We start from the raw sequence: 9829 nt of genomic DNA on the forward strand, positions 1-9829 counted from the left end.
AAAGACCAAGTTGGTCCTTAGAGTTCTCATACCAGAAACGTGACTGTTAGCCATTAATCTACCTTTAGGTAGATTTAATCCACCTTAATTGACCTTTAGGGATAGAGACATCTTCCTCAACAAAATCAGACGATGCTTTGCAGTCACAAGGAAATAACAGATTCATCTATATATCAGATATATTTTATGAGATTTTTCTATAGGAATTGGCTCACAACTATGGAGGCTGAAAAGCCCCATGATCTGCTGTCTGCAAGCTGGAAACCCAGGATAGCTGGTGGTGTAATTCAGTTTGAGTCCAAAGGCCCAAGAACCAGGAACTCTGATGTTGTAAGTTTCAGTCCATGGACAGAGAGGAGATGAGATATCTTAGCTCCATCAGTGAGGCAGGAAAGAAAAAGGGGGGGGGTGGTGGTGGAGGGCAAATTCTTCCTTCCTCAGGCTCTTGCTCTAGGCAGGCCCTCAGTGTACTGGATGACACCCACCCACACTGGGGAGGGGGTTCTACCTTACTGAATCCATCAGTTCAAATGCTAATCTCATCCAGAAACTCTTCACAGACACACCCAGAAATAGTGTTTAATCTGGGCACCCCATGGCCATTCAAGTTGACACATAACCATTACAGATATTCATAAATAAAACCCTCTAGTGCCAGATGTTCAAAAATCCAGGATGATGATGACGGTGATGATTACTTCATCTGAGTTAAACTCTTATTAGAGTACTTTGTGTGGAAACAATGGGAAAATCGTTGCCCTATTATATTTGTTCTTGCTCAAAGTCCCTTCCAATGTTAAGCTAGAGCCATTCTTGTTTCCTCTTTAACATCACCTGGTCTTCTCTTATGCTTTGGTGTTCTCAGGTTTAAAATGGGTTAATAACACATACCTCACAGGGCTGCTGTGAACATCAAAGAGAAAAAATATATATTTAAAATAACATGTTTACCATAGAACTTTGTGTGCAGATTATCAATCAAGTTATACACCCCATGGAGAGCAAACATTATTACAGATAAAACATATAAAATGCTCTCAAGCTCTAAAGTTGTCTACTACATCTCTGTGTTGGACAACTTAATACATTGCACAGGCCTACACCTCCAGGGCAACTGAAGTTTGAAAGCAATGTGTTCATATCAGAGCTTACCAGAATCGAATACACCCACCCCAATGATTCACAGGGCATATAAGAACTGAAACCTCCTTGAAATCAAAATGAAACACTCAAATACTTAAGTCCATGATATCTAGCTTCTGAGAATCTGTAAAAACACAGTGGTGGTGAAATTGTCTGCTATCTCAGGCACTTTTATACTTTACACCTTCCCTCCTACCTGGCTGGGATACAACTTTGTCAATACACTAAATAGTTTTGAATCAACTGGAGCATAATCAGCTCCATGGCCAAGGTTATGCTATTTATTTTAATGTCAGAATGGGAGCTGATGAGATCATTGTGGTCCTTCCATTATCTAGTGATAGAGACACATTTTGTTTTAATCTCTTTCTTCTAAATCAGTGTTTGCTACTGGCAGTTCATATCAAAATGACTTTTGGGACTTTTCCATGTTTTGTCTCCCTTTCCTCAAACCAATGGGTGTGAAATGAGGGTTCAGGCATGTGCATTTTGAAAAATCTCCCCCTATAAATTTGATGGGCACCCCTGATTAAGAGCCACTCATGAAACTGAAGTGATCTAATCGTTGTATTTTTTTAAAGGAAAAAAATCAGTTACAATTTCACTCAGCTTCCTTCATAATAATTTTATGTTGTATACATTGGCAAAATCTTTACTTTTCAGATTTTGCTACATTAATATCATTTACTCTTGATACAACTCAGGGTTGCAAAACTGAATTCCAGTCCACTGCTATCCTGTAGCCAGCGTAACACCTGGCCTCATACGGGTATGAAACTTCTCTGATATTGGCCCATGTAGTGGAAAGGGAAAGGTCTTTTTCAGAGTTCATGATCATGGCCTTTGAGTTGTTATTTTCTCCCAGGGATAGAAGGAAAGGAGAGAAATAGCCCCCACATAGTGATTAGAAGCCTCAGTCACTATGTTCTTTTTAAAATTTTTAAAAATATCAAGTTAGAGGGGCGCCTGGGCGGCTCAGTCAGTTGAGCGTCCGACTTTGGCTCAGGTCACCATCTCACCATTCATGAGTTCAAGCCCCGTGTCAGGCTTTGTGCTGACAGCTCAGAGCCTGAAGCCTGCTTCGGATTCTGTGTCTCTTTCTCTCTCTGTTTCTTCTCCACTCTCATTCCATCTCTCTCTCAAAAATAAATAAAGATTACAAAAACAAATAAAATAAATAAATAAAAATATCAAGTTAGAAATAAAAAGGAGTCAATAACCAGCAGCTAGTCAAAACCATGTGTTTTGAGTAGTCTATAAATTAAATGACATATGTACATAATGATATATATGTAATATAACACACACCCCCATTTATACAGAAACATACCATGGATATGACAAATATTAATATGAATAAATGTAGAGAGTGGGCTTCAAAAAAACATCTCAGAATAAAGTCACTTTTAGAACTTGAGAAGTTCAGAGACTTCCTGATTGTGAGACTCTTGACAAGACTTTTTTAAACAACTCTGTTGTGTACAATGGATATACCTACATTGCATACATTAGATATGCAATTTTGTAAGTTTGAAATCATCACCACAATCAAAATTATGAATTTACCCATCGATCCAAAAAGTTTCCTCATGCCTTAACGTAATGTCTCTCAAGCTCCTCTCTTTCAAGTAACCACTTATTTACTCTCGTTAATATTTATTTTTTTGAATTATATACAAATTGTTCCATACAATAAGTACTCTTTTTCTGTCTTTTTTTTTTGTATTCAACATAATTATTTTGAGATTCATTCATGTTATAGTATGAATCAATGGTACATTCCTTTTAATGCAAGTAGTATTGTATTGTGTGAATGTACTGGTTTGTTTATCCATTCATCAGTTGACAGACATTTGGGTTGTTTCCAACCTTGGGCTATTACAAATAAAGCCATTATAAACATTTGTATGTAAGTCATTGTTTGGCTACGTGCTTTCTTTTCTCTTGGGTAGATACCTAGAAGTAGAATGGATGGTTCATCTGGCAAGTGTGAGTGTTACATTTTATAAAACTTCCAAATGATTTTCAAAAGTGTATGATTTTTTCATTCCCATCAGCAATGTATGAGAGTCCAAATACCTCCATGTTCTCACCAACACTTGGTATGGTCAGTCTTTTTAATTTAAGCCATTTTCATACCACACACATATTGGTACCTTATCATGGTTTTAATTTGCATTCCCACAGTAACAAATGATGTTGAACTTCCCGCCATGGGCATATTTCCCATCCACTTATCTTCTGTGGTGGAATGTCTATATAAACCCTTCATCCATTTTTTAGAATTGAGTTGTTTGTTTTCTTATTAAGTTCTGGAAATTTGTTATGTAGTGTGCATACAAGTCCTACATCAGATAAGTGATTTACAAATATATTATCCTAATCTGCAGCTTGTCTTTTTATCCTTTAACCAGTGTCTCTTAAAGAACAAAAGTTCTTAATTTTTTTTTCTTTTGAGAGAGAGAGAGAGAGAGAGAGTAGCTGCATGAGTGAGCAGCGGTGGGAGTGGGGGAGCAGAGGGAGAAGGAGAGAGAGAATCTTAAACAGACTCCACAGAGCCATAGAAGGGCTTGATCTGACAACCTAAGATTGTGAGATTGTGACCTGAGCTGAAATCAAGAGTCAGACGCTTAACCAACTGGGCCACCCAGGTGCCCCAAAAGTTTTTAATTTTGATGTAGTCTGTTTTTTCTTTTATAGACTTTGATTTGTTGTAATAGCTGATAAATCTTTGCTTAACCCAAGATCCCAAGAGTTTTCTCCCATGTTTTTTTCTGTTTTTTCTTTTTTTGGAAGTTTTATAATTTTATATTTGTGTTTTTGAACCATCTTCAATATTTTTTTTTTTATACAGTGCTGATAGGGATTTAATTTTACTTTTAGTTTGCATGTGTATTTCCAGCAGGAGAGTCTGCAGTGTGTGAATGGAGGTCTGGGTTCTTGGATTTCCCACGAAAAGATAATACCCAACAATCCCACTGGAACAAAGACAGCCACAGGGAAAGCAGCAACCACAAAGCAGTTGAGTAAAGCAAAAGTACACTCTCAAGGTGGGAGAGCAGGCAAGTTCCAGGAGGTGGCACTGGCCCTAAGTTGTTTAAGGATTGGGTATCTGTTATAGCTCTCTGGGCTGGGAGGAGCTGAGACTCACAGTGGGGTGGTCTCTAAATGGAGGCAGCTTGCAATCATTTGGGGGACTTCTCCACAGGTTGGGAGCGGGAGTTTTTGACCCTACGATGTTTGTACCAGAACAGTCAAGGCAGCCTTTCTCAGATGGGGTAGGGGGCTATAACTGCAAGGCAAATGCATTATAAGGAGTGTAGGGGTCACCCTGGGGCAGAGGTGGGAGAAAAGAGCACATGCCCTGCACCTGTGGCTCTGGATATGTCAGCCTCAAGGTCTTGGAAGCCACAAGGTCAGCGTCTTGTGCCCCCGGCTGCTAATGTGTAACCTATGTATCACTATCCTTGCCTCCAGCTCACGTCACTAGCATTCCCCCTCAAGGACTTGGGACTCTGCCTTGGGGCATTCCTTCCACTGCTTCTACTGAACGTAGGGATAGCCACTTTCTTTAACACCATTTGTCAAAGTGACATTTTTTTTTTCTCCATTGGATTATTAGGAAGAGATTTCTAAGTTAAGATGTATAAATATAAAACAGATTACACCAAAATAAGTTTAAACTTCACTTTTGGAAAAGTGCCTGGGTTATTGAAGAGAGATTCTGCTTTGATGTACAGCTACGGTTGATCTTAAGTACATTGGAAGAACTGAAACGTGGAAAAAAACAAACCAAGTCAAACACAACAAATAGGTTTGGAGTTTGTTTTGAACGTGTGGTCCAGCTAAATGACCCAATTGATTCTCACCTACTTTTACTGGCTGTGTTTCTTATCATTTAGTCAAATATTCACCTATTTTGAATAGGGGATGGTAGCCTACTGCTGAGGACTAGACATCCTACATTATTAAATTTCTTTTCAAGGCATAAGTTACTAAGTTGGAGTAACTACATTATTAGAGGGTATAAAGGGGATTCTTTCTCCCGAACAGGGATCTATCCCATATTGAGTTTCATTCTGCATATGAACTACAAAGCCAACTGGTCAAAAGATTTCCTTCTACTCAGTCTATTTTGAGAGGATAAAATATATGACATATGATATTCCTGCTATGAAAATTTCAAGGTCTGCGATGGTTATATTGTATCTTTGTATTATTTATAAAGTTCATCCTAATTCTGTAGACATGAAATGATATTTGAAGTAAAATATTATAATATTTTTCAGAGTTACTTTATAAAAATAAAAACATTTTAAACTAAATCACTCTTGCCTTCTCCTTATGAATGCAAATAAAATCCTTAAAAATAGTGTAACTTGAACCAATCAATAAAATGAGAGAAGCCCATAAACCTGACATGCCTTTGATGATCACAACCCCTGATGCTGGAAAATTAATTTTGAGGCTCTACCAAGAAAGCTCCAGTTCCCACAGGAAGCAAACGCATACGCTTGTGTGCACGTGCGTATGCACTTACACACACACGCACACACACACACACACACACACACCCCTGAGAAGTCACTACTTCTGCTTTATCAAAAAATAAAAGCATGTTTATTGCTTTATAAACAGTTCACAAAGTCTGTATAAAGCAGCCCTATCTTGTCTGGAGTTCCTCCCAAATAAACTTTTATTTTGGTGTTGCTGTCTATATACATTTTCCTTGCATAACTTCTGAGATTTTCGGGTCAACATTATCACCAAACATGGGTATTCAGCTTGGAGTTAACGGTCTGACATGATACCTACCAGTATGTCTATCCTAAGGATGATTCACAAAGTACATTTTTTTATTAATTTCTTACAATTTTGTGTTTTTTTTTTCACATTGTATTAAAACAACTGGAACCAAGACTTGTGTTTCAGGGTATATGTAACTCATTCATGACCTATCGCATTACTGAACAGTTATAATGGTACATTAGGACATTGTAGTCAATGTAGCGGGTGAGTGCTGTGGTCTATCATAACCCTCTAGTGTTGGAATCCTGATGCCCAATGGGATGCTATAAGGAGATGGGGCTTTGGGAGGTCCTTAGGGCATAAGGGTGGAGTCCTCATGAACGGGATCAGTGTGCCACAAAGAGACCCACAGAGATCCCTACCCTCTTTCACCATGTGAGGACAAAATGAGAATCTTTAACCTGGAAGGTTCTCATCCCATCATGCTGGCACCTTCTTCTCAGACTTCCAGGCTCTAGAACTGTAAAAAATAAATTTCTGCTGTTTACTTTTTGTCTCCCCCATGCATAATCTTTAGTGCCTGACACATAGTAAGTACACATGAATATATACTGAGTGAATAAGTATCTGTGAAAAATCAAGTATGAACAATTCTAATTTAGCATTAATATTCTATAATATAGCAAATTTTTTGAATGCTGATGAATATCTTGCCCACTGGAATAGATTCTACAGATACAAAAAAAAAAAAAAAAAGAAAGAAAGAAAAAAAAAGAAGACACAATATCTGATGTCAAAGGGCTTAGTGTCAATTCAAATTTGGTTAATCCTGAAATATTTAAGGTGATTTTGGAAGCAAAGATCAGTAATTATGACTCATAAATTGGCTCATAGTGTATATTTTTGCAAAGTTTTATAGATCATACCCAATGTCATAACCTTATATAATTACTTTCTTTTTTAATGTTTACTTTTGAGAGAGGTGGAGGGGCAGAGAGAGAGAGGGGGACCCAGGATCCAAAGAAGGCTCTGCACTGATAGTCGCAAGCCTGATGTGGGGCTAGAACTCAGGAACTGTGAGATTATGACCTGAGCCGAAGTTGGATGCTCAACCAAGTCACCCAGGCGCCCTGCCTTGTATAACTCTTTACCACATCTGCTTATTACCATTGTCTTCTACAAGCTAAAGGGCTTTACGAAGCTCAGGCTTAGTCTAGTCCTGTCAAATGCAAACATAGGCATAGATAGTGAGATTTAAGCAAAATGAGTAGGGGCGCCTGGGTGACTCAGTTCGTTAAGTGTCTGACTTGGTCTCAGATCATGATCTCATGTTTCATGGGTTTGAGCCCTGTTTGGGGCCCTATGCTGACAGCTCAGAGCCATGAGCCTGCTTCGGATTCTATGTCTCCCTCTCTGCCCCTCCCCTGCTCACGCGCTCTCTCTCTGTCTCTCAAAAAGAAACAAACATTAAAAAATTTTATAAAGCAAAATGAGTGGTGGTGTAAATGCTTACCAGGTTCTTCCCTTATTAACTTCCAACACAACAGTTTTAAATGTGCATTTTTCACATGACAAAAATTACTGCAAGTTAACCCACCTTCCTTTTACAGGCAAGTAATGAAACTGATTAAAATCAAGTGAGATCATGATTGATTAAACTCATGATCAGAGAAAACTTCTGGCCTTTATTTATTGTTGAGTCGTTCACGAGACCATAGACAGAATTTGTCTCAGTCAATGTAAACTCCTCAACGATGAGCATTGGGCTGTACATTGTTTTCTATATCGGTAACCAGTGCAAGCTTCATTCATGCCTTTAACTTGACTTGTAATTAGAAAATCTAGACCAGCCAGCCACGTCTTAAAACTCAACTGCAGGAGGCAGAGCTAAGTTAATTCTTTTTAGGGTCTCAGTGTCGTGATAGCTACATAAAGGCCAAGTTTAGAGAAAAGGGAACATGGAGAATAGCTGGCAAAATTTCAAGATGGAGAAAGATTATCATAGAAATACAGAGTCGAGGACATCTGAAAGATCTTTGTCATGGCTTACATTGTTTTACAGCCCCTGTGGGCACCATTCAAAGAGGTGCTATGACTTGTGAGCTTCGCAAAGTTACGGACACAGGCAGAATAAAATTGCAAGTCTTTTAATTCCTAGTTCAAGTTTCTCCCCAGTCCAAGAAGCTTTCAAAAAAAAAAAATTATACGCTGTTGTTTTAATAAAAAGTACCTCCTTTTATGCCTGAAACTGATTGCAAAATAAGTTTCCTTCCCAACACATCCTGAGAACAGAGAGCTTTAAACCATATAGATCTTATATTCATAGAGCCCTGCTTCAAAGAACAATATTCAGAGGAGGGGTACTCATACAAAAGCAAATAAATGTTAAGGCTATTATATAGCTGACTTAAAATTTTAGTAGCAATAGTGTGGTAAAGAAAAATAAATTTCAAGATGTGCGACTAAAAGAAACTCTATCCTTTAAATCTATCAAGCATTCTGGTAAATGTTCCTTAACTTGTCACTGGTGAAACAAATTCAATTTGCCACTTCAGTTCTAGCAAAGTGTCATCAATTTTCTTCTCCTTTTCCTCTCTGTACTCTTTTCTGTGCAATTATCAATTTCTGTTGGCTTCAAGTATCACCAATTTGATTACAGCTCTTCACATGTATATTTCCATTCCCGTTTTTTTTTTTTCTCTTTCTCTCCAGACTGAAATGCATTGCACTCTTGTATCTGGGATACTTGTAAGTGCTTCCAGTTAAACATTGTAAGTATTAAGCACATCTTCATCTCATTTCAAAGCCTTCTTTCCCTGCATTTCCTAATCCATGTGATAGAACTTACACTCCTACTGCTGCCCCATTCCTCACACCTGTTCACATCTGTTAATTCTAGCTCTGGAGCGCCTGGGTGGCTCAGTCCGTTAAGCATCTGCTCAGGTCATGATCTCATGGTTCATGAGTTCGAGGCCCCTTTTGGGCTCTGTGTTGACAGCCCAGAGCCTGGAGCCTGCTTCGGCTTCTGTGTCTCCCTCTGTCTCTCCCTTCCCCACTCATACTTTCTCTCTCTCTCTAAGATAAAATAAACATTAAACCAATTCTGGCCCTAAATGGTTCTTAGATTTGTTCCCTGCCTTTCATTCCCACCACCTCTATGTGAGCCCTGGAACTTACCGCCTCCTATATGATTTCTGCGGCTCCTGTTTATTTCTCATACAGCTTGGAGTTGGGGTGATCATGTCATGCCCACTCTACAAGGAATATTCTAGAGCTCTTAGGTAGCTCAAAAGCTCTTTGCAGTTGGTACCTGTCTTTTTTAACTTGCCCCACCTCACATCAAGTATCCTAAACTTTAGTTATCCTGTACCTCAGCCACTTAAACACTTTCTAGTTCCCGGACATACTTGGCCCTACATGCTTCTGAGCATACTTGATACGATACATATCCCATTTTTATGTGCTGAAATCCAACATATTCAACAAGATTTGGTCCTCTTGCCTTCCCCATAGAGCAACAAGACAACTAGTGGAGCAAGTCCCTCTCGCTTTTATGTTTCCATAGCAATCTGTTCATATTCTATTCTATTATTCTATTCTATTCTATTCTATCCTATTCATATTGTGACTCTTACCAATTGCACTCTAGCTATTTGTGTCTCTAGCTTTCCCAAATGCTGTGAGCTCCCTTAATCAAATCAGAAACAACCATAGTACTTAGAGATTAGGTAACATTCAATGTATGTTTTCTGAATAAAGGAGTAATGGTGAACAGGTAAATGCACACATGAATGAAGGAATAATGGGTGAAGCAAACACAGACCCCTGATTTCTTGTCTCAGGCACAGACTGCAGTAGGGAATAATTAGAAAATGTACCTAAGCCTGGCACTGTACAAGTAGACTCATATGGGATCTAACATTAGGCAATCAACAGA

At 38.6% G+C, this 9829-nt stretch overlaps 1 long non-coding RNA gene across 1 annotated transcript; it reads right to left on the minus strand.

The window, feature by feature from the left end:
- Positions 1–559: 559 nt before the first annotated feature.
- LOC122221400 lies at positions 560–9435 on the minus strand. Its single transcript, XR_006203192.1, has 3 exons — positions 9070–9435; positions 6354–6412; positions 560–903 (listed from the first exon to the last, which is right to left on the minus strand). It is a non-coding gene; the product is annotated as an uncharacterized LOC122221400 (long non-coding RNA).
- Between the last annotated feature and the right edge of the window lie 394 nt (positions 9436–9829).

The sequence above is a fragment of the Panthera leo genome, chromosome B3 (assembly GCF_018350215.1).
Source record: "Panthera leo isolate Ple1 chromosome B3, P.leo_Ple1_pat1.1, whole genome shotgun sequence".
In the NCBI taxonomy this organism is placed as follows: Eukaryota; Metazoa; Chordata; class Mammalia; order Carnivora; family Felidae; genus Panthera; species Panthera leo.